This window comes from Pleurodeles waltl, chromosome 10 (assembly GCF_031143425.1).
Source record: "Pleurodeles waltl isolate 20211129_DDA chromosome 10, aPleWal1.hap1.20221129, whole genome shotgun sequence".
Lineage (NCBI taxonomy): Eukaryota > Metazoa > Chordata > Amphibia > Caudata > Salamandridae > Pleurodeles > Pleurodeles waltl.
In genome coordinates, this window is record NC_090449.1 from 551900436 (window position 1) to 551912940 (window position 12505).

A 12505-nucleotide genomic window follows, 5' to 3' on the forward strand; every position below is an offset into this window, starting at 1 on the left:
CCAAGTACTGGAACTCCCTCCCCACCAACTTCTGCAAAACCCACGACCTCCTGCTTTTCAGAAAAAAACTCAAGACATGGCTGTTCGAACAGTGATCCTCCTTCACCCGCCCCCGCGCCTTGAGACCCTCACGGGTGAGTAGCGTGCTTCATACATTTTTTTGATTGATTGACTAATGTGTATTTTAAGTGTGCTGACAGTGGAATACTGCCAAATTCGGTTTTCACTTTGCAAGGCCTATCTCTCTCATAGGTTAACATGGGGCTACCTTTAAATATGATTAAAGTGTAGATTCCCTTTGGGAGCAGATGGACATATGGAGTTTGGGGTCTCTGAAATCACAATTTAGAAATACATCTTTTAGTAAAAATAGAGATTGTGTGTTTGAAAATGCCACTTTTAGAAAGTAGGCATTTTCTTGCTTAAACCATTCTGTGACTCTACCTGTTTGTGGATTCCCTGTCTGGGTTAGTTTGACAGTTGGGCTGTTTGCACCTCTCTCTAGACAGTGACACAGATGGAGCTGGGGTGTAGAATGGATATCCTGATGAGCCATCTGTGCTAGGAGGGAATGGAGGAGTGGTCACTTACACCTGATCCTGGTGTGTGTTTGCGGCTGGCCTGGGCAAAGCAGGATCTCACAAACAAGAGAGACTTTCCTTTGAAGTAGGCCTACTTCAAATGCCAAAATGGGTATAAGACAATCACCCAAAACCCTGAAAAGTTAGATCACTTCTGAACATCAAGAGGAACCTTTGCCAAGGAGAAGTGCTGCCCTGCCTGTAACTGTGCTTTGTGGAGTAGATGCAGCTTCTGCCTGTGAAAGGGGACAAAGACTGGACTTTGTTGTACATTCCTGCTTGTGAAGAAATCTCCAAGGGCTTGTCCTGAGCTTGCCTCCTGTCGTTGAAGTCTCAGGGCCATCAAAGACTTCTCCTGCCAGCACCTGGACTCTCTGCTGAGACTCCTGCCCTGCCAAGTGGTGCCCTATCCAGTTCCTGGGCCCTTGAAAGGTGAAGCTGGCAGACAAAGACTGAAAATCCAAGCACAGACCGCCGTGCAGGGACGCGGCTGAGAAACAATGCCTCCATCCTCGCGGATGAAATCAATGCTCCACCTGCATTGTGGCTGGAAGATTGACGCACGCTGCTGGAGAAACGATGTGCAACACCCACTGATGGAGGCTGTTAACGCTGCAACCCCACATATCGCGGTTTTCTGATACCGTGTGACCGGATATTTGACGCAAACCTCGTTGGGTGCAGAAAAACAACACAAAGCCTTCCTGGACCCGAGGTGACTGTCTGGATCGGCGCATTGCTCTCCTGCGGAGAGGAAAAACGACGCAGGCCGACCCAACCAGAGGAGGAATGGCGCACTGTCTCACTTGCGAGTGAGAAATCGACGCATCGCTGGCCTTTTCAGAAGCACACTCGCCCGTGCAGTGTTATTTTGACGCAACCCAGGTACTTTTCCACGCTAAGTGTTAGTTCTGTTTTCTAAGGATTTAAGACTCTTTTTGCTTTTTAATTCATAACTTGACTTGTGTATGGTGGATTTTTGTTGTTTTGATCATGTTTTGTTTAGATAAATATTACCTATTTCTAAACCGTGTAATTTTGTAGTGTTTTCACTTAGTTACTGTGTGTGTTGATACAAATACTTTACACCTAGGCTCTGAAGTTAAGCCTGCCTGCTTGTGCCAATCTACCAAGGAGGTAGGCGGGGGTTAACTGAGGGTGATTCTCCTTTACTCTGACTAGAGTGAGGGTCCTTGCTTGGACAGGAGGTAACCTGACTGCCAACCAAAGACCCCATTTCTAACAATGCTAAATTTTGTCAAGCAGTATTTGGGAACTTCATGTCTAGTTAACGTTTTTCTGCCTGTTTGTTTCACCTATAGACAGAAAATGTTTAGTGACTCAGGTCCTTTACGGTGACAACTAAAATGGAGCTTTAATTCATTAATTAAGTAGTTTATTTATTTAGAGTTTGGTATAGAACAAACTAACCCAAATGGATATCATAGGGCTTTACAGAAATTAATAATAAACATGATGGGTTTTTACGGAAGTGAAATAGCGCATAAATTGCACAAAGTTCATGGTGGTATTAACAGTTTACGTAGCAGACAGATGTACAATAAGGAGGAAATATATGGGATACATTGGTCACACTATGGGGGTTATTCTAACTTTGGAGGAGTGTTAATCCGTCCCAAAAGTGACGGTAAAGTGACGGATTTACCACCAGCCGTATTACGAGTTCCATAGGATATACTGGATTCGTAATACGGCTGGTGGTAAATCCGTCACTTTTCCGTCACTTTTGGGACGGATTAACACCTCCTCCAAAGTTAGAATAACCCCCTATATAAAGTAATTAAACTAGGTAGGGGAAGATTATAGATCATCCACAGTAAGAGGATTACGAGCAGGCATGTAAGTGACATGGAGGTCAAAGGAGCCTTTTCCATTGGTCCATAGAGGAATCTGATAGGCGTGTGACTCCTCACAGATGTACTGGGGAGTGTCCAACAAGGGTAGAGGCGAATTATGGCAGTAAGTGTAAGCGTTGAGCAAGGGAAAGGTGTTTGTGTTATTCTTTTAAGGTGGTGTAAGAGGGGTTGGTTCTTATTGATGGTGGAAGAGAGTTCCAGATCTTAAGTACAGTGCTTGAAACAGATTCTTTCAGTGTGTGTGATTGTTTGAATTTCTGAGGTTGTAGGATCCACTGACAAAATGAGTTTGCAGCTAGATAGTTTGGAGTTCCTTTGCTTAAAGCCTTTTAGATAATGCAGGCTATTTTGAACTGACTTTTGGCTTCAATTTTCAGCGAGTAGAGTGTGGCCAATACAAGTGAGTCTGTGCCTGACATCTGGAAGAGTTGAGTGTTCCTCTTAGAGGTGCTAGTTGTATTTTGCGAATGCTAGTCATAAGAGAATTTTCCTTATCAAGTTTTTTGAAAACTAAGGTTTGCACTATAGTCTTGAAGTCATTGGTTGGATTCAAGGGTCAAACTTTCCAAAGGAATGTGATTTGGCCATGTGCGCTCCTAGGTGTGGCAGTGATATGGGTGTGACATCTTTACTTTTTATCCAGGGTGAAGCTGTCTCATCAATGGTAGGTTTACAGTAAAACAATATAAGAATACATTTATACAAGTTTGTACAGATGTGTTGCTGTGATGCGTAGAGATAAGAAGGAATTTCTTTTTCTGTGGGTTCATGGTGAGATGAAATGAAGTTATCCACTTTTGTAGCTCGTTCATCACTCTTACCAGTGCAGTTCTGTCATTAGGGGAGGAGACATTAAAGTTCAGTTGAGCATCATCGGTGGATAAGTGGAATGAGACAATGAGTTATTGAGGAGGGTGGTAATGGGTTCTAAGTAGAAGGTGAATCAGGTTGTTGACAGGATAGATCCGTGGGGTATTCCTTGTTCAAAGGGAGAGGGGGTTGAGATTTCGTTCGACAGACAGTTTTACCAGTTCGGAGTTGTTTGAGATACAAACCTTGCTGGAACTGATGTTTCTAGACCCATCAAATCATTCAAGATTTTTAGCACAGAGACATGGTCAATAGTGTCAAATGTTACTGACAAGTGCAGGAGAAAAAGCAGGCAGGAACCGCCTTCGTTTGAGATGGTGTGCATGTTGTTAATTTTTTGTAGCATTGCTAGTTCTGTACTACAGCCAATTTTGAATCACGATTGTTGAGTGTCAATCAGGTTGTGTGTTTGAAGAATGTTTTCAGCTGTTTCTCCGTGCACTTTAAACTTAAAAGGAAGATTGAATCTAAATGGAATATTATTCCGCTCTTCTGCATCGCATTGGGTTTTTTAGGAGAGGGGTGACTTGAACTATCATGAGACTACCAGATACTACTCATCATATGTAAGTTAGTCATCACCCATGTAGAGATGAGGATCTTTATAGTTGTGTGGGGTGAAAACGGTGTGACTGTGATTTGGGGAGATGATGGTTCTGGCAATGTTATATGTTGAGGTTTGCAGCAGTGACTGATTTTGAAGGAGGAGAAGTTGTTGGTCGAGAATGAGAACATTTCAGAAAGGAACTAGAGGAGAAAGTCTAGCTTCTCCTTAATGGATTGTGTGTTCAATGGGTTAATGGTTGAGAGGAGGGTTGAAGAATGTGGTTGGGTTTAGGATTCTTGGAGAGGGTGTGGGATGGGGAGCATGGCTCACTTGCAATGGGATGGCTGTGTGGGTAAGTTGAGGGCATGACTCCCATGTGTGGGGATAATTGTGTGAAGCTCCATAGGAGTAAAAAGTGTGGAATATAAGGGAGAAGAGTGCAGCTGGGGAGACAGGGTGGGATAGAGGTGAGGTTAATTATGGTTCTTGGTAGGGTGTGAGGTCAGGGCTTCTTGAGATGCTTGAGCTCTAAGTGAGCAGATAGGTGATGTGGATGAGAATGCATGGTGGTATAAGGAGTCATGGCAGATGAGTGTTCTGGAGTTCTAAGTGACGGAGGAGGCGTGGTGGTAGTTGGAGAAGGTGTGATGGTAGTTGAGGATGAGAATCTGAGTGAATGTATTTTTCTGAGCTTGAAGGAGGTTCTTAAAACTCAAGCTATTCAGAGTCAGAGTGTGGTCTTGAGTATTGGACCATTATCTTTCTATTATTAAAGTAAGAGATCATTATATTTTTGGGAAGGTCGGAGAAGGTCGGGGAATTACTCATGGAAAATCTGTTTCAATGGGGTATGTTCTTGGACTCTGAGATTACCAAATCCTTGTTGAAGGTAGATTGCAAGACACTGGCACAGTTTGTGAAAAATAGAAGATCTGTCTGTTTCGACTACTGATGTAGTGATCAGTTCTGATTGTTTTCAGGAGTTTCCTCATTATCTTGTGCTTCAAGCTTTTGGTGATCTTTTTGAGGGGTTGTGTGGGAAGGATAATTTGTATGACATGGGTACCATATTTAACAAAGTGTCTGAGCAGGGCATGTACATTTGAAGGATCCATCAAGAGTGGTTTCACGGATTATTAATTCCTGGTTTGGGAGGCAGGCTGGTTTGGCCTGGTAGAAAAATTCCTAAGGTGATGAGTAGCAGAGAAAGCAACTTACAATTGCCAAGCTTAATGAAATCTAGAAGTAAAGATCTTTGGGTATATGTGTAAATAAGTGACCCTTGTTAGAAACTGGGTCTCTAGTTGGCAGATGTATAATCCCTGTACAAGTAGGAGCCACAATCCTTGTCAGGGTAAGCCACAATACAACCTTAACTTAGAAAGTTTTTATGCGATAACTTATACAGTAACACAGTGAAAATACCACAAAAAGTACTCCACTCCACTTAGGATAATATTTATCTGAATAAAACAAGACTAAAATGACGAAAATCGAATGTGCATAAGTCAAGATATCACTTTTTAAAGGTTTGGATGGGTTTTAATCCATAAGAATCAGTGGTTGGATCTTTTTAACACACAGTACATGTGATGAATCAAAAATAAAAAGGTGTTGCATTGGAAAATAAAGCGGTGCACTGCTTTTTCCCGCCCGGCAGAGGTGATGCATCAATTCTTTCCTTGCGGGCAAGGTGATGCGTCAATTTCTGGGTGCACAGCCTTGGCTCCTTCCTGTGGTGTGGGGATATTTTGACACCTAGGGATGATGCATAGAAAATCCAAAATGCTTTGGGAGGATGAAACAGGTGCTGCATTGATCCGGTAGGTGATGCTGTGATTTTTCAGCCACAAGACAGGCGCTGCGTCAACTTTTACAGGCTTTGTGTCGATTTTCCGATGTGGTGGATTTTCTCTCTCTGGTGAAGTCTTTGATGGTCCTGAGACTTCTTACCAGAAAGCAAGCTAAGTCCAAGCCCTTGGAGATCACTTTAGGGAAAGGCAGAGTCCTTCCAGCAGAGTCAGTGAGCAGCAGGCAGGTGGGCAACTAGTAGGAGAGTAGTACTTCCAAAAAAGCAGTCCTGATGAGTCCTTTGGGTAGCACAGCAGTCCTTCTAACAGAGACCAGTTGTAGGTCCAGGAGTGTCTGATTTTAGGGGGCCACTGACCCAGTATATATACTCAAATGTGCCTTTGAAATGGAGGAAACTTCAAAGAGTAGCTTTAAAGTGCACCAGTTCCCCTTTCAACCCAGTCCTGCTTGTCAGGAGATCTGTGGGGGGTTATCAGTCCTTTTTGTGAGGTTTGGCCACTAGCCTTTGAAGTGTGAGTGGGAGCCCCTCCACCCTTCCTGCTCAGGAAAACCCATCAGCATGCAAATAAATGCATTTGCAGGTAAGTGTACTGTGTATATGGTTTTCTGAGTGGAATGCACAAGAGGAGCTGTCAACCAGTACAGAGCAGACATGGATTATAGACAGGATTCAAGGCACAGAGGGCAGTAAGTGAGGAGAAATGCCTACTTTCTAAAAGTGGCATTTCTAAAATAGTAATGTTAAATCCAACTTCACTAGTAAGCAGGATTTCTCACTACCATTCCAACTATACAAATCATGAAAATGCCACTCCTTAAAACTATATAAAGGAATTTCCAATGCTGGCCTATGAGAGGAGCAGGCTTCACCGTAGTGAAAATGACTTTGGGAGTGTTTCACTACCAGGACATGTACAACTTACAATTACGTGTCCTGCCTTTTACTTAACAGAGCCCCCTGCCCTGTGGGCAATCCAGAGCCTACCTTATCAATGACATACATAATAAAAGCGGAGTTTAAGGCTTGGAAAGTAGTTTTAAATGCCAAGCCAAAGTGGCAGTAAACTGCACACACAGGCACTGCAATGGCAGGCCTGAGACATTGTTAAGGGGCTACTTGTGTGGGCGGCACAATCAGTGCTGCAGGCCCATTAGTAGCAGTTAATTTACAGGCCCTGGGCCCATGAACACTCTTCTAGGGACTTATAAGAAAATTAAAATGCCTATTGGGTATGAGCCAGTTTTTACCATGTTTTAGGGAGTGAGCACATGCACTTTAGCACTGGTTAGCAGTGGTAAAGTGCCCAGAGTCCTAAAGCAAACAAAAATGAGGTCACAAAAAGAGGAGGAGGAAGCAAAAAGTTTGGGGTGACCCTTCAGAGAGGGGCATTTTCTAACAACCCTAAACTATCTTCTTCAGTTGTTGGCAATAGACCTTGTTAGATTGGCAGGGCAGGAGTAGTGAGCAGATGAAAATCCTTAAACTCCAAAAAGTCTAAGCAGTCAAAGTATAGGAGGTGAAGGGCCAAGTAATGATTGTCAGGGTAGTAAAACTTCTAGTCACTTCTGTCTAGATTTGAATGAGTTGAGAATATTAATTTCTGTAGTCGATAGGTCACATTTTACAGAAGAGTAATTGATCCCAGGGACTACAGGGAGGTAGTCTTCTTTTTGTAACCCTGGAAAGACTGTCACAAATGTAAATCCTTTTCTCTTTCAGTCACTCTGAGATGGGTGTAATACTGTGATTGGTGTGTCCTGCTCTGCTGAATTCCTCTTTCTATTACAATGAATGAAGCTGCAGTATTTTCGTGTGCTTGAGGAAGCTCTTTACAGGTGATGGGTATTGTTTTCTTGGATAGTAAGTCTGTTCTAGCAGCCCTGGTGGTGGGCTTTGTATTCGAGGATGGGAGATTTGCCCCACAAAATACAAAATGCCCATGTTCATCTCTACAGTGAGTCTAGAAATTAGCACAAGTTTCATGGCTGTTCATTAGTGGATTAGACTTTGTTCCAAATAAGAATTTTCATAATATTGACTAGTGGGAAAACATGTTGTCTTTTGGATGCCACAAAATGATTGTCTTTTGCCTATATCTGCAGCAGTTTATTGGGACTAGTGCAGTTCTGCCTCAATGGAGAGAGTCAGTGCTTATGGAAGCTCAATAGATAGAGGAAAGGACTTCTGAGGAGAAGGCACAGATATCTGCAAACAATGATCTGTCAAGAAAGACTTAAACCAACTGAGCTCTAGGCACTAATGACTGACCTTCTGAAGTCTGGCAGGTTATTGTCAAAAGTGTTAGATTCCACAGACACATGTATAAAAATCATGCACTGACACAATTGATCTCTGTCGACAGTCAGAGATTATCCACAGACTTCACCAATTCAGTCTCCGTGCTATGAGTTTTATCCACAGACTTCACCAATTCAGTCTCTGTGCTATGAGTTGGACTGAATACAGACTGAATATCATCTAATTTGTAATAGTTCTTCTGAGAAGTGCATCTTTTAGGGTCACTTTAATTTTCTACAATTTTAACTGTTGCAGAAAGTAAAGAGAGGGACCAATAGCTCTCAGGTTCAGTAGGTTTGTGGTCTGCATTCTTTAGAAATAGTAGTACCAGTGCTCTTTAAAAGTATTAGGAACTTGGGCTCTGATGTACTAATGCATTCACAAACCAGGGCTGTGCAATTTGCACACTGACTGGTTTGTGATTAAGAATGCAGCTTGAGATGCAACCTATATACAGGGCCCCCGGTATTATGTGATTGCGCTGCTGCAGCAATTTTCACATAATTATTTGATTTGCTGCATTTACTACATAATCCATCATCTGACACAAAATTTACAGATTTGAGCACGTTCTTTCTAGCTCAGACAGTTCAGAAGTTACTATAATGCAGCGACACGTGTTGCCATGCAGTGGTAGGCCCTATGCAAAGGTCCCCTTTCTGTTAATTATTGCTGTACTTAGACTTTAAATGGATACTAATAAGGTGCAACCGATGCTTACACAGTGTTAGCACGTTTAAAAATAATGAAATAATGAAGTAACTTTGACAAAATGTGCCTCAATTTGCTGCATAATTTGTCTTTTCTTGCCACATAATTTACTTCATGATGCACTTACTTTGGCCCTCTCCTGCTGCATAATGCCAATGGCCCTGCCCATTTATAAACCTAAGTGTACAAAAAGGTGATGGATGAAATGATTGAATTAATATCAGTCTCTCTTAATCATTCGGGCCTCACCCAAGTCCATAGTTATTTTGCACACTATGCCACAAAAGTTTAGACCCAACCATATGCTAATCAGTCTTGACCTTGCACCAACTGGAACAGTCCAGCTGAACTACCAGGCCAGGTCTTCCATGAACTGTAACAAAAGCGTCCCAAATCCAGTTTTTCCATTTTAATGTCCCATTAGTCTGGTATAGCTTGGTTGCAGTTGGACAGTGAGAAAAGGACCCACATCTGACCATACCTAATACTCATAGGGCATCACACTGTAAGATACTAAAAAAGTGAGGGATGGAATGTTTGAATTAATCTCTGCCACATGTAATTACTCAGGCCACATACAGTTCATTGTTATTTGTAATCCATGTCACCTCAGTTTAGACCTAGTCATATGCAGTTGTGGTTTCTCATAATGCTGGTTCCTGCTAGCAGCACATGCATGTCTCAACAAACAAGCTATGCACATGTGAGAACACCAGACTTGTATAGTGAAACTGAGAATGTCTCATTAAATCAGTTATGGTTCCTGGGATCTCTCCATCTATTATTTAGAAAACTGTGGCAATTCTAGCACTAATCCGTGTCGATGAGTATTGACCTCCAAGTATACATTCATTAAGTAGACAAAGACCAACCTGGGTTCCTCCAGTTACTTTAGTCATTCAAATTAATCTTATTGCACATCCCACTGATGATAACGATCCAATCTAGTGCCTAATGGATCCATTTTCATTGGCATTTTCTATTTGTACAATTGACATACCGGGCCTTTCACAAACTAAGTTTTGCAGTATCTTTAGTAGTAATCAATAGCGCTACTAACATACTACACATTTCTATTGAACCTAAACTATGTGTGGAGGCCTTTGCCTGTGCCTCTCCTATCTTGTTTGTAGAGTCATCACTGCACAAGTAGGTATACATTTTAGACGTGAGTGTGGGAGGGGCACAGGGGAGTGGATGGAAAATGGGCAATATTCTAAAGTTATGGGAGAGGACGTGGGAGGAGTAATGAGGGTTAAGGTAGAGCTAGAAGGCGTTAAACAGGGGCATGAAACCTCCCACAAGAAAGTAAGGCCATTGCTGTTTACAAACTGCATTTCTATAGTTATTACATGCAAAAAGGCCCCAATACAGTCGTAAATGTACTCTAACTCTAAGCTGGAGTAAGTCCAACATCACCCATTGTCAACCACCACTACTGCAACACCCTCCTATAGAAGATAAAGGAGGCAGGAATTGTATAATTACCTTACTTTAACTTTTTAACAATAAAAACCAAAACCATTTATAAATACAACTTTAATATTATTTTAGTCTATCATACATTAGTAATATTTGTTGTTTAACTTAAACATTAATGTAACCCTAATTTTTACAAACATTTATATTAAATTATTTTATACATAACAATTTATATTTTAGGAGGGATTTTTATTTAAATCTTAGGAAAAACAATTTTTATTTAAAATTAAATTAAATTTGATTATAATTTAGTTTAATTAAAAATACATAGATACTAAAATAAAAATGAAGCTTTAGCAAACTTTTATTTAATTCAACACTTAAAACAGATGTTTTCAATTCATTTACTTTAATCTTTAATATAGTTTCATTGATTTATTTTTTACATTTGATATAATTACTAAAGTAAATAACTTGAATCATAATTTAGGCCTTACCCCCTCAATTCAGAGGGTGAAGACAAGTAAGTCAACACTTTTGAGTAACTTTATTCTCATAAATGACAAAAAATAGCAAAAAAGAACTCTTTCTCAAACTAGTTGTCCATTGTGTGACAAGACACTACTTACCCTAGCCCTTGCCTCATGTTGCCACCTTGATGCTCTTGATCATGTGTTCTTGAAAGCAGAATTATTTACCTTGAAAACAGCAGAATGTTGCAGGCAGGATGGTTGCCTAAATGCTTAATCAAGGATTAATAGTGTATTTGGTTTATGTTGCCACCTGGAGCCTTGATTAAAAGGGATTGCCCAGTTATAAGGATTGCACTATTATAAGCAAAATTCGTGAACCAAAGCAGGATGATTTCAGTGCCAAGAATGTTTTCATTATTTAAGAACAAAGTTGAAGGTCCAAAGATAATCAAATACCATTGTAGTTCTGATCATACATGATGGTGACTAGCAACCTGTTGGCTTTATTTCCATGGCTCACTGTGTAGCATCAGAATGCCTAATGTCTTTGAATTCCAGGGAACAAATGGTTGTAAATCTGACATTTACAGGAGTGGAGCTGGCAGACCCAAAACTGGAACCCTCGCCCTGACATGAAAAGGACTGACAAATTGTTAAATCTTTCTTGATACTGTTGGCAGTGGTGCTTTATTATTCTTAGTTGGTTGAGCAGTATGTCTGGTTAATTCCAGTAAGGCGTGAGACTCATCCATGCTACTTAGTTATGTAACCCTCAGTGGTCAACGATCAACTGCTTCCAGGGTCAAACAATGCTCAGTCACAAGAGATTGAGCAGTAAAGGACTGTGATATACAGGGCTGCATAAACATTTTGGTATGTTTCTCAGTTACTCTGATCAGTGGACCTAGTCACATGATGTCCACACTGGTCTTACTCTCTTTCATGATGTCCCTTTCTAAAAGTCTCATGGTCAAGTGGTCGTAGCTAGATGACAGAGGCAAGTTAGACTTTTTTATTCCTTCTGCCACAAAGTTTGTCTTTCTAGCACCAGGGCAAGAATTTAAAGTAGTAGTAGTTATTCTCCACCACAAGTGTCAGCTGCTTGCTGTGACTAAACACAAACTTATGAAGAGTTTGCATTGCACAGATAACATTTCACTATAAAGTAATGTTACTTGAAGATTAAGGGGCATATTTACAAGCCCCTGGTGCCACCTTGCACCGCCATAGCGCTAAGGTGGCTTTTCCCCAATACTGTATTTACAAAGTGGCCCAATGCTTGTACTGCACCACTTTGCAACTCCTTGCACCACATTATGCCTGCATCATGCATAATGTATGCAAGGGGGTGTTCTGACACAGGAAGGCCCAAAAAATGGCACAATAAAATTTACATTTCACTGCGTCGTTTTTCCATCATTTTTAACACCTGCTCAGAGCAGGTGTTAAAAGGACGCACCCATTTTAATCAATGTGCCTCCCTGTGCTTTTCTTCACTAGCATCAACATTTTTGAGGCTAGGGCAGCAAAGCACCACAATAGTAAAAATGTTGACGCTATTGTCCTAACAACTGCCATGGTGTGCAGTATTGTACATACAGCACAACCATAGTGTCGATAGGTGGGGCAGGGGCAAAGCAAGAAAAGTGGTGCATGATGCACCACTTACTTGTAGATATGCCTCAAAGTATTAATATACCACGTGGAGCAATAGAAGTATCCACCGTCTACCATTGTTTCAACTGCCTCTGTTCTCTCCAGTCACACAAGTCTGCCCATTTAACCACTAACTATAATGCAATACAATACAATGCAAAATACTTTATTGGCATGGCAACTCAGGAAAGTTTTGCAAGGTAAACATATAAAATATATTAAATATTGCAGTTTGTCCAGTAGTGTTTGGTTTATGT